This window comes from Somniosus microcephalus, chromosome 1 (genome assembly GCF_052327205.1).
Source record: "Somniosus microcephalus isolate GS21.2 chromosome 1, FLI_Smic_1.0, whole genome shotgun sequence".
Classification (NCBI taxonomy): domain Eukaryota; kingdom Metazoa; phylum Chordata; class Chondrichthyes; order Squaliformes; family Somniosidae; genus Somniosus; species Somniosus microcephalus.
In genome coordinates, this window is record NC_140987.1 from 463,523,064 (window position 1) to 463,543,397 (window position 20,334).

Sequence of the window (20,334 nt, forward strand, 5' to 3'; positions counted from 1 at the left end):
TTGGGAGATGCAGTCTGAGTTTAGTTTGGGAGTTTGGAAGATGCAGTCTGAGTTTAGTTTGGGAGTTTGGGAGATGGAGTCTGAGTTTTGTTTTTGGGCCTTTGGGAGATGCAGTCTGAGTTTAGTTTGGGAGTTTGGGGGATGCAGTCTGAGTTTAGTTTGGGAGTTTGGGAGATGCAGTCTGAGTTTAGTTTGGGAGATGCAGTCTGAGTTTAGTTTGGGAGTTTGGGAGATGCAGTCTGAGTTTAGTTTTTGGGAATTTGGGAGATGCAGTCTGAGTTTAGTTTTGGAGATGCAGTCTGAGTTTAGTTTGGGAGATGCAGTCTGTGTTTAGTTTGGGAGTTTGGGAGATGCAGTCTGAGTTTAGTTTCTGGGAGTTTGGGAGATGCAGTCGGAGTTTAGTTTCTGGGAGTTTGGGAGATGCAGTCTGAGTTTAGTTTCTGGGAGTTTGGGAGATGCAGTCTGAGTTTAGTTTGGGAGATGCAGTCTGTGTTTAGTTTGGGAGTTTGGGAGATGCAGTCTGAGTTTAGTTTCTGGGAGTTTGGGAGATGCAGTCTGAGTTTAGTTTGGGAGATGCAGTCTGAGTTTAGTTTGGGAGATGCAGTCTGTGTTTAGTTTGGGAGTTTGGGAGATGCAGTCTGAGTTTAGTTTCTGGGAGTTTGGGAGATGCAGTCTGAGTTTAGTTTGGGAGATGCAGTCTGTGTTTAGTTTGGGAGTTTGGGAGATGCAGTCTGAGTTTAGTTTCTGGGAGTTTGGGAGATGCAGTCGGAGTTTAGTTTCTGGGAGTTTGGGAGATGCAGTCTGAGTTTAGTTTTTGGGAGTTTGGGAGATGCAGTCTGAGTTTAGTTTGGGAGATGCAGTCTGGGTTTAGTTTGGGAGATGCAGTCTGTGTTTAGTTTGGGAGTTTGGGAGATGCAGTCTGAGTTTAGTTTCTGGGAGTTTGGGAGATGCAGTCGGTGTTTAGTTTCTGGGAGTTTGGGAGATGCAGTCTGAGTTTAGTTTCTGGGAGTTTGGGAGATGCAGTCTGAGTTTAGTTTGGGAGATGCAGTCTGTGTTTAGTTTGGGAGTTTGGGAGATGCAGTCTGAGTTTAGATTCTGGGAGTTTGGAAGATGCAGTCGGAGTTTAGTTTCTGGGAGTTTGGGAGATGCAGTCTGAGTTTAGTTTTTGGGAGTTTGGGAGATGCAGTCTGAGTTTAGTTTGGGAGATGCAGTCTGAGTTTAGTTTGGGAGATGCAGTCTGTGTTTAGTTTGGGAGTTTGGGAGATGCAGTCTGAGTTTAGTTTCTGGGAGTTTGGGAGATGCAGTCTGAGTTTAGTTTGGGAGATGCAGTCTGTGTTTAGTTTGGGAGTTTGGGAGATGCAGTCTGAGTTTAGTTTCTGGGAGTTTGGGAGATGCAGTCGGAGTTTAGTTTCTGGGAGTTTGGGAGATGCAGTCTGAGTTTAGTTTTTGGGAGTTTGGGAGATGCAGTCTGTGTTTAGTTTGGGAGATGCAGTCTGAGTTTAGTTTGGGAGTTTGGGAGATGCAGTCTGAGTTTAGTTTGGGAGATGCAGTCTGAGTTTAGTTTGGGAGTTTCGGAGATGCAGTCTGAGTTTAGTTTGGGAGTTGGGGAGATGCAGTCTGAGTTTAGTTTGGGAGTTTGGGGGATGCAGTCTGAGTTTAGTTTTTGGGAGTTGGGGAGATGCAGTCTGAGTTTAGTTTGGGAGTTTGGGAGATGCAGTCTGAGTTTAGTTTGGGAGTTTGGGAGATGCAGTCTGAGTTTAGTTTGGGAGTTTGGGAGATGCAGTCTGAGTTTAGTTTGGGAGATGGAGTCTGAGTTTAGTTTTTGGGAGTTTGGGAGATGCAGTCTGAGTTTAGTTTGGGAGATGCAGTCTGAGTTTCGTTTGGGAGATGCAGTCTGAGTTTAGTTTTTGGGAGTTTGGGAGATGCAGTCTGAGTTTAGTTTGGGAGTTTGGGAGATGCAGTCTGAGTTTAGTTTTTGGGAGTTTGGGAGATGCAGTCTGAGTTTAGTTTGGGAGTTTGGGAGATGCAGTCTGAGTTTAGTTTGGGAGTTTGGGAGATGCAGTCTGAGTTTAGTTTTTGGGAGTTTGGGAGATGCAGTCTGAGTTTAGTTTGGGAGTTTCGGAGATGCAGTCTGAGTTTAGTTTGGGAATTTGGGAGATGCAGTCTGAGTTTAGTTTGGGAGTTTGGGAGATGCAGTCTGAGTTTAGTTTGGGAATTTGGGAGATGCAGTCTGAGTTTAGTTTGGGAGATGCTGTCTGAGTTTAGTTTTTGGGAGTTTGGGAGATGCAGTCTGAGTTTAGTTTTTGGGAGTTTGGGAGATGCAGTCTGAGTTTAGTTTCTGGGAGTTTGGGAGATGCAGTCGGAGTTTAGTTTCTGGGAGTTTGGGAGATGCAGTCTGAGTTTAGTTTTTGGGAGTTTGGGAGATGCAGTCTGTGTTTAGTTTGGGAGATGCAGTCTGAGTTTAGTTTGGGAGTTTGGGAGATGCAGTCTGAGTTTAGTTTGGGAGATGCAGTCTGAGTTTAGTTTGGGAGTTTCGGAGATGCAGTCTGAGTTTAGTTTGGGAGTTGGGGAGATGCAGTCTGAGTTTAGTTTGGGAGTTTGGGGGATGCAGTCTGAGTTTAGTTTTTGGGAGTTGGGGAGATGCAGTCTGAGTTTAGTTTGGGAGTTTGGGAGATGCAGTCTGAGTTTAGTTTGGGAGTTTGGGAGATGCAGTCTGAGTTTAGTTTGGGAGTTTGGGAGATGCAGTCTGAGTTTAGTTTGGGAGATGGAGTCTGAGTTTAGTTTTTGGGAGTTTGGGAGATGCAGTCTGAGTTTAGTTTGGGAGATGCAGTCTGAGTTTCGTTTGGGAGATGCAGTCTGAGTTTAGTTTTTGGGAGTTTGGGAGATGCAGTCTGAGTTTAGTTTGGGAGTTTGGGAGATGCAGTCTGAGTTTAGTTTTTGGGAGTTTGGGAGATGCAGTCTGAGTTTAGTTTGGGAGTTTGGGAGATGCAGTCTGAGTTTAGTTTGGGAGTTTGGGAGATGCAGTCTGAGTTTAGTTTTTGGGAGTTTGGGAGATGCAGTCTGAGTTTAGTTTGGGAGTTTCGGAGATGCAGTCTGAGTTTAGTTTGGGAATTTGGGAGATGCAGTCTGAGTTTAGTTTGGGAGTTTGGGAGATGCAGTCTGAGTTTAGTTTGGGAATTTGGGAGATGCAGTCTGAGTTTAGTTTGGGAGTTTGGGAGATGCAGTCTGAGTTTAGTTTGGGAGATGCAGTGTGAGTTTAGTTTGGGAGTTTGGGAGATGCAGTCTGAGTTTAGTTTGGGAGTTTGGGAGATGCAGTCTGAGTTTAGTTTCTGGGAGTTTGGGAGATGCAGTCTGAGTTTAGTTTCTGGGAGTTTGGGAGATGCAGTCTGAGTTTAGTTTTTGGGAGTTTGGGAGATGCAGTCTGAGTTCAGTTTGGGAGTTTGGGAGCTGCAGTCTGAGTTTAGTTTGGGAGTTTGGGAGATGCAGTCTGAGTTTAGTTTGGGAGATGCAGTCTGAGTTTAGTTTTTGGGAGTTGGGGAGATGCAGTCTGAGTTTAGTTTGGGAGTTTGGGAGATGCAGCCTGAGTTTAGTTTTTGGGAGTTTGGGAGATGCAGTCTGAGTTTAGTTTGGGAGTTTGGGGGATGCAGTCTGAGTTTAGTTTTTGGGAGTTTGTGAGATGCAGTCTGAGTTTAGTTTGGGAGTTTGGAAGATGCAGTCTGAGTTTAGTTTGGGAGTTTGGGAGATGCAGTCTGAGTTTAGTTTTTGGGAGTTTGGGAGATGCACTGAGTTTAGTTTTTGGGATTTTGGGAGATGCAGTCTGAGTTCAGTTTTTGGGAGTTTGGGAGATGCAGTCTGAGTTTAGTTTGGGAGTTTGGAAGATGCAGTCTGAGTTTAGTTTGGGAGATGGAGTCTGAGTTTTGTTTTTGGGAGTTTGGGAGATGCAGTCTGAGTTTAGTTTGGGAGTTTAGGGGATGCAGTCTGAGTTTAGGTTGGGAGTTTGGAAGATGCAGTCTGAGTTTAGTTTGGGAGATGGAGTCTGAGTTTTGTTTTTGGCCTTTGGGAGATGCAGTCTGAGTTTAGTTTGGGAGTTTGGGGGATGCAGTCTGAGTTTAGTTTGGGAGTTTGGGAGATGCAGTCTGAGTTTAGTTTGGGAGTTTGGGAGATGCAGTCTGAGTTTAGTTTGGGAGTTTGGGAGATGCAGTCTGAGTTTAGTTTGGGAGATGCAGTCTGAGTTTAGTTTGGGAGTTTCGGAGATGCAGTCTGAGTTTAGTTTGGGAGTTGGGGAGATGCAGTCTGAGTTTAGTTTGGGAATTTGGGAGATGCAGTCTGAGTTAGTTTGGGAGTTTGGGGGATGCAGTCTGAGTTTAGATTTTGGGAGTTGGGGAGATGCAGTCTGAGTTTAGTTTGGGAGTTTGGGAGATGCAGTCTGAGTTTAGTTTGGGAGTTTGGGAGATGGAGTCTGAGTTTAGTTTGGGAGTTTGGGAGATGCAGTCTGAGTTTAGTTTGGGAGTTTGGGGGATGCAGTCTGAGTTTAGTTTGGGAGATGCAGTCTGAGTTTAGTTTGGGAGTTTGGGAGATGGAGTCTGAGTTTAGTTTGGGAGTTTGGGAGATGCAGTCTGAGTTTAGTTTGGGAGTTTGGGAGATGGAGTCTGAGTTTAGTTATTGGGAGTTTGGGAGATGCAGTCTGAGTTTAGTTTGGGAGTTTGGGAGATGCAGTCTGAGTTTAGTTTTTGGGAGTTTGGGAGATGCAGTCTGAGTTTAGTTTGGGAGTTTGGGAGATGCAGTCTGAGTTTAGTTTGGGAGTTTGGGAGATGCAGTCTGAGTTTAGTTTGGGAGTTTGGGAGATGCAGTCTGAGTTTAGTTTGGGAGTTTGGGAGATGCAGTCTGAGTTTAGTTTGGGAATTTGGGAGATGCAGTCTGAGTTTAGTTTTTGGGAGTTGGGGAGATGCAGTCTGAGTTTAGTTTGGGACTTTGGGAGATGCAGGCTGAGTATAGTTTGGGATTTTGGGAGATGCAGCCTGAGTTTAGTTTGGGAGATGCAGTCTGAGTTTAGTTTGGGAGTTTGGGGGATGCAGTCTGAGTTTAGTTTGGGAGTTTGGGAGATGCAGTCTGAGTTTAGTTTGGGAGTTTGGGAGATGCAGTCTGAGTTTAGTTTGGGAGTTTGGGGGATGCAGTCTGAGTTTAGTTTGGGAGTTTGGGAGATGCAGTCTGAGTTTAGTTTGGGAGTTTGGGAGATGCAGTCTGAGTTTAGTTTGGGAGTTTGGGAGATGCAGTCTGAGTTTAGTTTGGGAGTTTGGGAGATGCAGTCTGAGTTTCGTTTTTGGGAGTTTGGGAGATGCAGTCTGAGTTTAGTTTGGGAGTTTGGGAGATGCAGTCTGAGTTTAGTTTTTGGGAGATGCAGTCTGAGTTTAGTTTTTGGGAGTTTGGGAGATGCAGTCTGAGTTTAGTTTGGGAGTTTGGGAGATGCAGTCTGAGTTTAGTTTGGGAGATGCAGTGTGAGTTTAGTTTTTGGGAGATGCAGTCTGAGTTTAGTTTTGCGGAGTTGGGGAGATGCAGTCTGAGTTTAGTTTGGGAGTTTGGGAGATGCAGTCTGAGTTTAGTTTGGGTGTTTGGGAGATGCAGTCTGAGTTTAGTTTTTGGGAGTTTGGGAGATGCAGTCTGAGTTTAGTTTGGGAGTTTGGGAGATGCAGTCTGAGTTTAGTTTTTGGGAGATGCAGTCTGAGTTTAGTTTGGGAGTTTGGAAGATGCAGTCTGAGTTTAGTTTGGGAGATGGAGTCTGAGTTTTGTTTTTGGGCCTTTGGGAGATGCAGTCTTAGTTTAGTTTGGGAGTTTGGGGGATGCAGTCTGAGTTTAGTTTGGGAGTTTGGGAGATGCAGTCTGAGTTTAGTTTGGGAGATGCAGTCTGAGTTTAGTTTGGGAGTTTGGGAGATGCAGTCTGAGTTTAGGTTGAGAGATGCAGTCTGAGTTTAGTTTGGGAGTTTCGGAGATGCAGTCTGAGTTTAGTTTGGGAGTTTGGGGGATGCAGTCTGAGTTTAGTTTTTGGGAGTTGGGGAGATGCAGTCTGAGTTTAGTTTGGGAGATGCAGTCTGAGTTTAGTTTGGGAGTTTGGGAGATGCAGTCTGAGTTTAGTTTGGGAGTTTGGGAGATGCAGTCTGAGTTTAGTTTGGGAGATGGAGTCTGAGTTTAGTTTTTGGCAGTTTGGGAGATGCAGTCTGAGTTTAGTTTGGGAGTTTGGGAGATGCAGTCTGAGTTTAGTTTTTGGGAGTTTGGGAGATGCAGTCTGAGTTTAGTTTGGGAGTTTGGGAGATGCAGTCTGAGTTTAGTTTGGGAGTTTGGGAGATGCAGTCTGAGTTTAGTTTTTGGGAGTTTGGGAGATGCAGTCTGAGTTTAGTTTGGGAGTTTGGGAGATGCAGTCTGAGTTTAGTTTGGGAATTTGGGAGATGCAGTCTGAGTTTAGTTTGGGAGTTTGGGAGATGCAGTCTGAGTTTAGTTTGGGAATTTGGGAGATGCAGTCTGAGTTTAGTTTGGGAGATGCAGTCTGAGTTTAGTTTTTGGGAGTTTGGGAGATGCAGTCTGAGTTTAGTTTGGGAGTTTGGGAGATGCAGTCTGAGTTTAGTTTTTGGGAGTTTGGGAGATGCAGTCTGAGTTTAGTTTGGGAGATGCAGTCTGTGTTTAGTTTGGGAGTTTGGGAGATGCAGTCTGAGTTTAGTTTCTGGGAGTTTGGGAGATGCAGTCGGAGTTTAGTTTCTGGGAGTTTGGGAGATGCAGTCTGAGTTTAGTTTTTGGGAGTTTGGGAGATGCAGTCTGAGTTTAGTTTGGGAGATGCAGTCTGAGTTTAGTTTGGGAGATGCAGTCTGTGTTTAGTTTGGGAGTTTGGGAGATGCAGTCTGAGTTTAGTTTCTGGGAGTTTGGGAGATGCAGTCTGAGTTTAGTTTGGGAGATGCAGTCTGTGTTTAGTTTGGGAGTTTGGGAGATGCAGTCTGAGTTTAGTTTCTGGGAGTTTGGGAGATGCAGTCGGAGTTTAGTTTCTGGGAGTTTGGGAGATGCAGTCTGAGTTTAGTTTTTGGGAGTTTGGGAGATGCAGTCTGTGTTTAGTTTGGGAGATGCAGTCTGAGTTTAGTTTGGGAGTTTGGGAGATGCAGTCTGAGTTTAGTTTGGGAGATGCAGTCTGAGTTTAGTTTGGGAGTTTCGGAGATGCAGTCTGAGTTTAGTTTGGGAGTTGGGGAGATGCAGTCTGAGTTTAGTTTGGGAGTTTGGGGGATGCAGTCTGAGTTTAGTTTTTGGGAGTTGGGGAGATGCAGTCTGAGTTTAGTTTGGGAGTTTGGGAGATGCAGTCTGAGTTTAGTTTGGGAGTTTGGGAGATGCAGTCTGAGTTTAGTTTGGGAGTTTGGGAGATGCAGTCTGAGTTTAGTTTGGGAGATGGAGTCTGAGTTTAGTTTTTGGGAGTTTGGGAGATGCAGTCTGAGTTTAGTTTGGGAGATGCAGTCTGAGTTTCGTTTGGGAGATGCAGTCTGAGTTTAGTTTTTGGGAGTTTGGGAGATGCAGTCTGAGTTTAGTTTGGGAGTTTGGGAGATGCAGTCTGAGTTTAGTTTTTGGGAGTTTGGGAGATGCAGTCTGAGTTTAGTTTGGGAGTTTGGGAGATGCAGTCTGAGTTTAGTTTGGGAGTTTGGGAGATGCAGTCTGAGTTTAGTTTTTGGGAGTTTGGGAGATGCAGTCTGAGTTTAGTTTGGGAGTTTCGGAGATGCAGTCTGAGTTTAGTTTGGGAATTTGGGAGATGCAGTCTGAGTTTAGTTTGGGAGTTTGGGAGATGCAGTCTGAGTTTAGTTTGGGAATTTGGGAGATGCAGTCTGAGTTTAGTTTGGGAGTTTGGGAGATGCAGTCTGAGTTTAGTTTGGGAGATGCAGTGTGAGTTTAGTTTGGGAGTTTGGGAGATGCAGTCTGAGTTTAGTTTGGGAGTTTGGGAGATGCAGTCTGAGTTTAGTTTCTGGGAGTTTGGGAGATGCAGTCTGAGTTTAGTTTCTGGGAGTTTGGGAGATGCAGTCTGAGTTTAGTTTTTGGGAGTTTGGGAGATGCAGTCTGAGTTCAGTTTGGGAGTTTGGGAGCTGCAGTCTGAGTTTAGTTTGGGAGATGCAGTCTGAGTTTAGTTTGGGAGATGCAGTCTGAGTTTAGTTTTTGGGAGTTGGGGAGATGCAGTCTGAGTTTAGTTTGGGAGTTTGGGAGATGCAGCCTGAGTTTAGTTTTTGGGAGTTTGGGAGATGCAGTCTGAGTTTAGTTTGGGAGTTTGGGGGATGCAGTCTGAGTTTAGTTTTTGGGAGTTTGTGAGATGCAGTCTGAGTTTAGTTTGGGAGTTTGGAAGATGCAGTCTGAGTTTAGTTTGGGAGTTTGGGAGATGCAGTCTGAGTTTAGTTTTTGGGAGTTTGGGAGATGCACTGAGTTTAGTTTTTGGGATTTTGGGAGATGCAGTCTGAGTTCAGTTTTTGGGAGTTTGGGAGATGCAGTCTGAGTTTAGTTTGGGAGTTTGGAAGATGCAGTCTGAGTTTAGTTTGGGAGATGGAGTCTGAGTTTTGTTTTTGGGAGTTTGGGAGATGCAGTCTGAGTTTAGTTTGGGAGTTTAGGGGATGCAGTCTGAGTTTAGGTTGGGAGTTTGGAAGATGCAGTCTGAGTTTAGTTTGGGAGATGGAGTCTGAGTTTTGTTTTTGGCCTTTGGGAGATGCAGTCTGAGTTTAGTTTGGGAGTTTGGGGGATGCAGTCTGAGTTTAGTTTGGGAGTTTGGGAGATGCAGTCTGAGTTTAGTTTGGGAGTTTGGGAGATGCAGTCTGAGTTTAGTTTGGGAGTTTGGGAGATGCAGTCTGAGTTTAGTTTGGGAGATGCAGTCTGAGTTTAGTTTGGGAGTTTCGGAGATGCAGTCTGAGTTTAGTTTGGGAGTTGGGGAGATGCAGTCTGAGTTTAGTTTGGGAATTTGGGAGATGCAGTCTGAGTTAGTTTGGGAGTTTGGGGGATGCAGTCTGAGTTTAGATTTTGGGAGTTGGGGAGATGCAGTCTGAGTTTAGTTTGGGAGTTTGGGAGATGCAGTCTGAGTTTAGTTTGGGAGTTTGGGAGATGGAGTCTGAGTTTAGTTTGGGAGTTTGGGAGATGCAGTCTGAGTTTAGTTTGGGAGTTTGGGGGATGCAGTCTGAGTTTAGTTTGGGAGATGCAGTCTGAGTTTAGTTTGGGAGTTTGGGAGATGGAGTCTGAGTTTAGTTTGGGAGTTTGGGAGATGCAGTCTGAGTTTAGTTTGGGAGTTTGGGAGATGGAGTCTGAGTTTAGTTATTGGGAGTTTGGGAGATGCAGTCTGAGTTTAGTTTGGGAGTTTGGGAGATGCAGTCTGAGTTTAGTTTTTGGGAGTTTGGGAGATGCAGTCTGAGTTTAGTTTGGGAGTTTGGGAGATGCAGTCTGAGTTTAGTTTGGGAGTTTGGGAGATGCAGTCTGAGTTTAGTTTGGGAGTTTGGGAGATGCAGTCTGAGTTTAGTTTGGGAGTTTGGGAGATGCAGTCTGAGTTTAGTTTGGGAATTTGGGAGATGCAGTCTGAGTTTAGTTTTTGGGAGTTGGGGAGATGCAGTCTGAGTTTAGTTTGGGACTTTGGGAGATGCAGGCTGAGTATAGTTTGGGATTTTGGGAGATGCAGCCTGAGTTTAGTTTGGGAGTTTGGGAGATGCAGTCTGAGTTTAGTTTGGGAGTTTGGGGGATGCAGTCTGAGTTTAGTTTGGGAGTTTGGGAGATGCAGTCTGAGTTTAGTTTGGGAGTTTGGGAGATGCAGTCTGAGTTTAGTTTGGGAGTTTGGGGGATGCAGTCTGAGTTTAGTTTGGGAGTTTGGGAGATGCAGTCTGAGTTTAGTTTGGGAGTTTGGGAGATGCAGTCTGAGTTTAGTTTGGGAGTTTGGGAGATGCAGTCTGAGTTTAGTTTGGGAGTTTGGGAGATGCAGTCTGAGTTTCGTTTTTGGGAGTTTGGGAGATGCAGTCTGAGTTTAGTTTGGGAGTTTGGGAGATGCAGTCTGAGTTTAGTTTTTGGGAGATGCAGTCTGAGTTTAGTTTTTGGGAGTTTGGGAGATGCAGTCTGAGTTTAGTTTGGGAGTTTGGGAGATGCAGTCTGAGTTTAGTTTGGGAGATGCAGTGTGAGTTTAGTTTTTGGGAGATGCAGTCTGAGTTTAGTTTTGCGGAGTTGGGGAGATGCAGTCTGAGTTTAGTTTGGGAGTTTGGGAGATGCAGTCTGAGTTTAGTTTGGGTGTTTGGGAGATGCAGTCTGAGTTTAGTTTTTGGGAGTTTGGGAGATGCAGTCTGAGTTTAGTTTGGGAGTTTGGGAGATGCAGTCTGAGTTTAGTTTTTGGGAGATGCAGTCTGAGTTTAGTTTGGGAGTTTGGAAGATGCAGTCTGAGTTTAGTTTGGGAGATGGAGTCTGAGTTTTGTTTTTGGGCCTTTGGGAGATGCAGTCTTAGTTTAGTTTGGGAGTTTGGGGGATGCAGTCTGAGTTTAGTTTGGGAGTTTGGGAGATGCAGTCTGAGTTTAGTTTGGGAGATGCAGTCTGAGTTTAGTTTGGGAGTTTGGGAGATGCAGTCTGAGTTTAGGTTGAGAGATGCAGTCTGAGTTTAGTTTGGGAGTTTCGGAGATGCAGTCTGAGTTTAGTTTGGGAGTTTGGGGGATGCAGTCTGAGTTTAGTTTTTGGGAGTTGGGGAGATGCAGTCTGAGTTTAGTTTGGGAGATGCAGTCTGAGTTTAGTTTGGGAGTTTGGGAGATGCAGTCTGAGTTTAGTTTGGGAGTTTGGGAGATGCAGTCTGAGTTTAGTTTGGGAGATGGAGTCTGAGTTTAGTTTTTGGCAGTTTGGGAGATGCAGTCTGAGTTTAGTTTGGGAGTTTGGGAGATGCAGTCTGAGTTTAGTTTTTGGGAGTTTGGGAGATGCAGTCTGAGTTTAGTTTGGGAGTTTGGGAGATGCAGTCTGAGTTTAGTTTGGGAGTTTGGGAGATGCAGTCTGAGTTTAGTTTTTGGGAGTTTGGGAGATGCAGTCTGAGTTTAGTTTGGGAGTTTGGGAGATGCAGTCTGAGTTTAGTTTGGGAATTTGGGAGATGCAGTCTGAGTTTAGTTTGGGAGTTTGGGAGATGCAGTCTGAGTTTAGTTTGGGAATTTGGGAGATGCAGTCTGAGTTTAGTTTGGGAGATGCAGTCTGAGTTTAGTTTTTGGGAGTTTGGGAGATGCAGTCTGAGTTTAGTTTGGGAGTTTGGGAGATGCAGTCTGAGTTTAGTTTTTGGGAGTTTGGGAGATGCAGTCTGAGTTTAGTTTGGGAGATGCAGTCTGTGTTTAGTTTGGGAGTTTGGGAGATGCAGTCTGAGTTTAGTTTCTGGGAGTTTGGGAGATGCAGTCGGAGTTTAGTTTCTGGGAGTTTGGGAGATGCAGTCTGAGTTTAGTTTTTGGGAGTTTGGGAGATGCAGTCTGAGTTTAGTTTGGGAGATGCAGTCTGAGTTTAGTTTGGGAGATGCAGTCTGTGTTTAGTTTGGGAGTTTGGGAGATGCAGTCTGAGTTTAGTTTCTGGGAGTTTGGGAGATGCAGTCTGAGTTTAGTTTGGGAGATGCAGTCTGTGTTTAGTTTGGGAGTTTGGGAGATGCAGTCTGAGTTTAGTTTCTGGGAGTTTGGGAGATGCAGTCGGAGTTTAGTTTCTGGGAGTTTGGGAGATGCAGTCTGAGTTTAGTTTTTGGGAGTTTGGGAGATGCAGTCTGAGTTTAGTTTGGGAGATGCAGTCTGAGTTTAGTTTGGGAGATGCAGTCTGTGTTTAGTTTGGGAGTTTGGGAGATGCAGTCTGAGTTTAGTTTCTGGGAGTTTGGGAGATGCAGTCGGAGTTTAGTTTCTGGGAGTTTGGGAGATGCAGTCTGAGTTTAGTTTCTGGGAGTTTGGGAGATGCAGTCTGAGTTTAGTTTGGGAGATGCAGTCTGTGTTTAGTTTGGGAGTTTGGGAGATGCAGTCTGAGTTTAGATTCTGGGAGTTTGGGAGATGCAGTCGGAGTTTAGTTTCTGGGAGTTTGGGAGATGCAGTCTGAGTTTAGTTTTTGGGAGTTTGGGAGATGCAGTCTGAGTTTAGTTTGGGAGATGCAGTCTGTGTTTAGTTTGGGAGTTTGGGAGATGCAGTCTGAGTTTAGTTTCTGGGAGTTTGGGAGATGCAGTCTGAGTTTAGTTTGGGAGATGCAGTCTGTGTTTAGTTTGGGAGTTTGGGAGATGCAGTCTGAGTTTAGTTTCTGGGAGTTTGGGAGATGCAGTCGGAGTTTAGTTTCTGGGAGTTTGGGAGATGCAGTCTGAGTTTAGTTTTTGGGAGATGCAGTCTGAGTTTAGTTTGGGAGATGCAGTCTGTGTTTAGTTTGGGAGTTTGGGAGATGCAGTCTGAGTTTAGTTTGGGAGATGCAGTCTGAGTTTAGTTTGGGAGATGCAGTCTGTGTTTAGTTTGGGAGTTTGGGAGATGCAGTCTGAGTTTAGTTTCTGGGAGTTTGGGAGATGCAGTCTGAGTTTAGTTTGGGAGATGCAGTCTGTGTTTAGTTTGGGAGTTTGGGAGATGCAGTCTGAGTTTAGTTTCTGGGAGTTTGGGAGATGCAGTCGGAGTTTAGTTTCTGGGAGTTTGGGAGATGCAGTCGGAGTTTAGTTTCTGGGAGTTTGGGAGATGCAGTCTGTGTTTAGTTTGGGAGATGCAGTCTGAGTTTAGTTTCTGGGGGATGAACAATGGGATGTTGGCCCTGAATTATGTTAATGAGGGGGCGTGGCGGCCCCGGGCTGGTCACGTGGGCTGTTCTTCGCGCCACTTTCGTAAAGTCGGACAGTCGGCGCGAGGCGGAGCCCGGCTCGGGGCCCGAGACTCCATCAGCGCCCGAGTCTCTCAGCCCGGCGCTCCCTCAGCACGTGAGTCCGGCCCGGGGCTCCCACACCGCCTGAGTCTCTCCGAGTCCGGCCCGGGGCTCCCGCACCGCCCGAGTCTCTCCGAGCCCGGCGCTCCCTCAGCACCCGAGTCGGCCCGGGGCTCCCTCACCGCCCGAGTCTCTCCGAGTCCGGCCCGGGGCTCCCTCACCGCCCGAGTCTCTCCGAGTCCGGCCCGGGGCTCCCTCACCGCCCGAGTCTCTCCGAGTCCGGCCCGGGGCTCCCTCACCGCCCGAGTCTCTCCGAGTCCGGCCCGGGGCTCCCTCACCGACCGAGTCTCTCCGAGTCCGGCCCGGGGCTCCCTCACCGCCCGAGTCTCTCCGAGCCCGCCGCTCCCTCAGAGCCCGAGTCCGACACTCCCTCAGAGCCCGGCTCGGGGCGCTCTCACCGCCTGGGCCCGACCCGCGACTGCCTCACCGCCCGGGTCCGCCCCCCCGAACTCACTGGGCCTTGGCTTCACCGCCTGCGGATATCGCGGAGGAAGGTAAGCGCTGCTCTGAGCCGCCGGCTGCGTGTGGGCTGAGGCCCGGGGCCGAGCCAATCCCCGCTTGGTTACTCTAGACCGAGGACGAGACTTTTAATTGCTGCCGCGCCGGAGGTTAACCAGGCGGCCTCACCGCCGACTACAGCGGGAGGGTGAGCAGGCCGAGTGTGCGGAGCGGGCTGGGCCCAGGGTCCGGGCCCCCGGCGGGCGGGTCGTGTGTTGTGGGCCGAGGGTGCGGTCGTGGGCCGGGCGGGCCCAGGGTCTGGGCGGCCGGGCCGTGTTGCGGGCACATGGCGCGGGCGGCGGCCGCAGGCCCGGAGCTGAGGGCAGGCCGCCAGTGCGCCTGCGCTGGGGCCGCGTGGGCCGCCGGGAACTGGAGTTCATTCATGATAAACGCGGAGCGGGAGCAGCCTCGGGAGCGCGCCCCAGCCCCTGAGGCGGGGTCTCCCCCCTGGGCCTCCCCTCACCCCTGGGTCTAACCGACCACCCCCGGCCCGGGCTGCAGCGTGCGGGGCGCCGGCTGGAGTCACTCGGCCTGATCAACACGTGAAATTGGAATAAACAAACGCACGTTACCCGGGGTTGGCGCAGATTCTGAAACTCCCGCTCTCCCAGATGTTGGCAAGTTTCTGCCTCTTGTATTTTAATTTTTTGAAGACTTGATTGCCTTTAAAAATAAATAAAACTAAACCTGATTTGTATAAAATTTATATGTTTTAAATATCTTTTAATTACTTGAAGCCGCCTCTTCCCTGAGACCCAGGCTTTTCCCTCCTGGGTTTCGCGCTTTCATGCCATGTGCCGGGGTCCCTGCCCCGGGCTGTAAGGCCACCCGTTGGGGGATGGGCCCGCCATCGGCTTTCTGCGACAGCCTCCGCCTTCAGAGCGAGCACGGAAGGTATTTAGAAGTAGCGATGTTATTTGTTTCTAAGCTTGGTTCGATCGCTAACTAGTTAATGGGTTGGTTAATCTGCAATTTAAACTCCGTGATTTGCATTTTACACGCTGCAGATAACTGGAAGCAGTTTTTGTAACTTGTGCAGATAGTCTTGAAACTTTGAAGCACCCGTTTAAACAATGGGGCCGCCCCATTCTCTTAAAGTCGACTGATTGATCACTAAGCTGGCGTGTCCAGCGAGATAAATGGTAGTTGCACTGTCGATCGGGACTTATTTTAAAGCAAGAAGCGCTGTTTAAACTGTATTACCGACCAGACGTGGGTTTTTCTGCAAAGTATTGAGATATTTTTCACTGAAAATCAATGCAAATCACATGGCTGTGGTGGTTCTGTGTGAGGAGATAGGCGAGAAGTGTTCTGCAGGTTCAATTTGTCATGATTTAAAACACTAGCGCTAGCATATTTAACAGTGGGAATAAGTCACTAAGTTTGAATAACCTACAGCTTTCACGAATGTCAAACAGCAGAAGTGAAAGTGTATAAATCAGAAAATGTATTTTCAAACTAGAAACAAAAAAAATTGGGATGGAGGGTTGTGTTTCGAGAATTCCGGGCTCCTATTCATTCTTGGGATGTAGGCTGACATTTATTGCCCATACTTAGTTGCCCTGACAACTGAGTGGCTCGTTAAGCCACTTCAGAGGGCAGTTGCAGTGGGACAGGAGTTGCATATAGGCCAGACCAGGTAAGGATTGCATGTTTCCTTCCTTTAAGAACACTTGGGGTTGGGATTTTGACAATCCCAACAGCTTTGTGCTCACTGACACCAGATTTTTGTTTCCAGATTTAAAAAAATTGAATTCAAATTCTCACTGCCAGAGGGATTTGAACTTCTGTCCTTTGGAGTATTAGTCCAGGTCTCTGGATTACTGGTTCAGTGACATACTCACCAACTACCATACACATCCTACCCCTCAAGTTACCTGTCACTTGGATCCCTCTGGACATCTGCTAGCTGGCTGCATGATGGCACGTTGCTTGTAAGCATAGAAACACAGAAGATAGGAGCAGGAGTAGGCCATTCAGCCCCTCGAGCCTGCTCTGCCATTCAGTGAGATCATGGCTGATCATCCAAATTCAGTACCCTGTCCCTGCCTTCTCCCCATATCCCTTGATCCCTTTAGCCTTAAGAAACATATCCAACTCCTTCTTGAATATATTTAATGACTTAGCCTCAACTGCCTTCTGTGGTAGAGAATTCCACAGGTTCACCACTCTCTGGGTGAAGAAATTCCTCATCTCTGTCCTAAATGGCTTACCCCTTATCTTTAGACTGTGACCCCTGGTTCTGGACTCCCTGCCATCGGGAACATCCTGCATCTAGTCTGTCTAGTCCTGTTAGAATTTTATGTTTCAATAAGATCCCCCCTCATTCTTCTAAACTCCAGCGAGTATAAGCCTGATCGACCCAATCTCTCTCCTCGTATGTCATTCCTGCCATCCCAGGTATCAGTCTGGTGAATCTTCGCTGCACTCCCTCCATGGCAAGAACATTCTTCCTCAGATAAGGCGACCAAAACTGCACACAATACTCAAGGTGTGGTCTCACCAAGGCCCTGTACAACTGCAGCAAGACATCCTTGCTCCTGTACTCGAATCCTCTCGCTACGAAGGCCAACATACTATTTGCCGCCTTAACTGCCTGCTGCACCTGCATGCTTAGCTTCAGCGACTGGCACTTCCCCTTCTCCCAATCTATTGCCATTCAGATAATCTGCCTTCCTGTTTTTGCCACCAAAGTGGATAACCTCACATTTATCCACATTATACTGCATCTGCCCAATCACCCAACCTGTCCAAATCATACTGGAATTTCTCAGCATCCCCCTCACAGCACACACACCCACCCAGCTTTGTCTCATCTGCAAACTTGGAGATATTACATCTAGTTCCCTTGTCTAGATCATTAATATATATTGTGAATAGCTGGGGTCCTAGGACCGATCCCTACGGTACCCCACTCGTCACTGCCTGCCACTCGGAAAAAGACCTGTTTTTTCCAACTCTTTGCTTCCTGTCTGCCAACCAGGTCTCTATCCAAGTCAATACCTTGCCCCCAATCCCATGTGCCTTAACTTTACACATTAATCTGTTATGCGGGACCTTATCGAAAGCCTTCTGAAAGTCCAAATACACCACATCTACTGGTTCTCCCATATCTATTCTACCAGTTACATCCTCAAAAAATTCCAGTAGATTAGTCAAACACGATTTACCTTTTGTAAATCCATGTTGACTTTGTCCGATCCTGTCACTGTTTTCCAAGTGCTCTGCTATTACATCTTTTATAATGGACTCTAGCATTTTCCCCACTACCGATGTCAGGCTTACCGGTCTATAATTCCCCGTTTTCTCTCTGCCACCTTTTTTGAATAGTGGGGTTACATTAGCTACCCTCCAATCCATGGGTACTGTTCCAGAGTCTATAGAATTTTGGAAGATGACCAACAATGCATCTACTATTTCTAGGGCCACTTCCTTAAGTACCCTGGGATGTAGATTATCAGGCCCATGGGATTTATTGGCCTTCAATCCCGTCAATTTCCCTAACACCATTTCCATACAAATACTGATTTAATTCAGTTCCTCCCTCTATGTCTCCCTATGTTCCCTGACATTTCTGGGAGGTTATTTGTGTCCTTTGTGAAGAGGGGAGTTAGATTGCTGATCTGTGATTTAGTAGTTAAAATTTAATTACCAAAACTGTGTTTGAGTTCTGCGTTGGTGTGAATGATGAATGCAGTTAATCTGTTAGAGCGATTATATCAATTTTTAAAAAACATTAATTTGTACTTTGATTCATCCCAGCAGGTGTGAATATAAAGAGACCATCGGTTTGAAGTTTTGGTGAATTGAGCATCGACTGCGAAGATTACAGCCCTGCACGGGATTTGCTCAGAGTTGTGCAAAAGTGCTTACAGTGCAGGTAGCAGGCTGCAACTACTGCAGTGCAAGCACTTCTTGCATTACCTTGGCAGATATGTTTAACTGCAACTAGCCCAGGCCTCCTAACCCCATCCTAACACTGCGCTGCTGTGTTACTTGCTTTGTGAGCCATGCATGCAGTTTGCTAACGTACCCCTTGTGTTAAGGTGCATCTAGTGCAGTTAGTGAAGTAGCTTAGACTCTACTGCCCTAAGTGCTCCTTCTGGCACAAGATGCTACGCAGTCAGCCTGGTAATCAGACTTGGCACATCTTAAAGGATGCAAACTAAACTTTCTGTTGACAACTTGGGAGCACACTCACTGTTTAATGTGATTATTCTGCTTGTATCCTGTTCTGTAAATTACTCGGAAGCTTTGCTTTGAATTGAAGTGATTAGAGTTTAAGGACCAAGATGTGTTGCTTTGATTCTGCAGTTTATTGAGTGAGAATGTGAGATTACAGTAATTCATGGCTGTGTGCAGCCTGTAAATTTTTTTAGAAGGTACTGTTACTTCAATGGTCTGAAGGTAATCCACGAGCTGTACTGTAAAAACTATACATGGGAATATTTTTTGAAAGGTGGATCAATCAATTTAGCATAATTGCTATGTGCCATGCACCGTTTCGCTGTGGGAATGTGTGGTTTGTGTATCTGACCAAGATTTAGCCTACAAGGCAACCACACTTCCCCCTCCCCCCCCCCCCCCCCCCCCCCCCCCGATTCTGTGCCACGTGTTGGCAGGGAGTCGGTTCTTTGCATGGCTAAGATCGGAGTGTTCAGATCATGTGAGATGCGTTTACAGAACACTTGAATTCCCAAAGTAATTAATAGGGTGTTATGTTAAAACACCCTTTTCTATTCAAATATACAGAAAGTGGAGGTCAGGGTAAATTAATGGGGGACAACACTGAGCCAATACAAGTCCCACCAAATCTCTGCCTCAGCCACATTAAGTCAAAGATGCCAACTTGCTTTCATTTGAAGATGTGCTTTAGTTGCAATTGCCTCAATGATACTCTTGCAACTCTCTGCCAGTTTTGCAGTTTTGTACTACAGGAAGAAGTGACCTGTGCAAATCTATGCAAAACTAGTAGGGAACTGTACTGCTGCTTGCTGTTTACCGTGGCTGCTGCTCCTTTATCTGCTTGGCAGGCAACCTTCAAGTGCTTTCCTTTTCACTAGCTTTTCTCTTGACATCTACAGGAACGTCACCTGTCCATGCAGTACCAAAGTGCTCATAGTGCAGGTAGTAATGTATGAAATCTACTGTAATATGAGCACTTGCAGTCATGCTAGACAAAAACACAGTGGTCTCAAGTGGTGGAGAAATGGAAATCATCATTGGTTACTGTTTACAGTTAGTTTTGCAGGTTTGCATCCAGCTGTCAAAGTACCAGGTGCTGTGCAAATCCATGCAAAACTGACTGTAGCAGTGATTTCTGGAGAGCTGAAAGTTTTTTTTACCCAACCAGTGACGGTACTTGCGCCATGTTTGAACAATGCAGGCTGGTTTCTGCATGGGTGGGGATTTGTTGCATTGCTGGGTATTGTGTTAACAGTATTGCACTTGTCCCGGCCTGTGGAGGAAAAAAGGACTTGACGGCAAATGGATTGATTTTTTTCACTGATAAGTGTTTCTCCTTTTCAGGAGCCTTGTCTCCCGTCGTCTTGCTGTTGTCGGGTGGATCACGATGCAATTTTGATTCTTTTTCTTTTGTAAAATTGCACGGTATCCATCTGTAATCCGCAAGACATTTGCATGATAAAGCTAAATATTTAATGGTTTATTGTTGGCCTTTATTGTGACTTGGAGATCATTGTAGCAGTGTTGGTATGCAAATTAGCTTGTGCTTTTAAGGGAAATTTTAACAAGTACAATAGCCTACTGGCTGTGGTACTGGCCCAGCAACTCTGAGGTGGAGTAAAAATCCAGGGCAAGTCAGGAGATAGAAAGCAAAGATTTAGTAAGTGGAATGGTGCCAGGGGTGGGAAAAAAAACAATGAATGTTCTTCAGCAAAAGGATCCCCAACTGCATGTGACAGAAAACTTATCAATCTCCGTCTTGATTGGGGTGTTTCTCAAATTGTCAGCCTAAAAGATATCCCTTGACTATAGGTTTATTGCCCCAGATTCCAAAATCTGTGAGCACAGCTATCTGAGCAAGTCAATGATGACCGCAACTAATAGATTTGTATAAGTTCCCGTTTGCTGTCACTAGTGCTCCTTGGACCTGCCCAAGCAAGACTTTACACTGGTGAATGCAGGTTGACATCTAGGAGCAGAAATGCCTGGTTGCATTGTACCTAAAGTTTTGCTTTTTTTATATTAAAGTAAAAGTGGATGGGTTGAAATGTTAAATTTCTTCTTGATGGGTTTAAGACAGAGCAATGTGTTTCTTGAAAACTTGTATCTTCACTCCAGTCTAAACCTTTATAAATCATTAATTAGGCCTCAGCTGGAGTGTTATGTCCAATTCTGGGCACCAGTTTCAGAAGGATGTCAAGCAATGTTCCCTTTAAGCTGTGTGGCTGCGCAGCGCTTCAGGGGTCCCGCGCAGCTGGTGACCCGGCTTTTAAATTGCAAAAATCGCGCCTGCGCGGACTTTTGAATGGTCTGTGCGGCCCAAGAATAAATTGCAGAGAACGTTGATGTCTAGGCTTTGGAGAGGATGCAAAGGAGATTTACTAGAACGTACAAGGATGAGGGACTTCAGATATGTGGAGACTAGAGAAGCTGGGATTGTTCTCCTTGGAGCAGAGCAGGTTATGGGGAAATTTAATAGTGGTGTTCAAAATTATATGGGGTTTTGATTAGAGTAAATGAGGATAAACTTTCCGTTAGCAGGAATCCCATGGCTCCCTACATAACTTAAGTGTCTCATCTCTGGTACCATTCTAGTAAATCACCTCTGCACTCCCTTCCCCCCCCCCCCCCCAAAAATCCTGATAATTGAGCTTCACTTTGTCACATGATGTGACCATGTGTTTCTAGTTGCTTGCCATTTTAATTCTCCGTTCTCTCCCTCTTGCACTGTTCCAATGC

General features: G+C 46.3%; 1 long non-coding RNA gene across 2 annotated transcripts; it reads left to right on the forward strand.

Annotated features, from left to right (window-relative positions):
• The first annotated feature begins 12,799 nt into the window (after window positions 1-12,799).
• LOC147125399 (uncharacterized) lies at window positions 12,800-19,076 on the forward strand. Of its 2 annotated transcripts, none has more exons than XR_015080161.1 (2): window positions 12,800-13,406; window positions 17,173-19,076. It is a non-coding gene; the product is annotated as an uncharacterized LOC147125399 (long non-coding RNA). The 2 variants fall into 2 exon arrangements; XR_015080159.1 differs by having other exon boundaries at window positions 17,176-19,076.
• The last annotated feature ends 1,258 nt before the right edge of the window (window positions 19,077-20,334 follow it).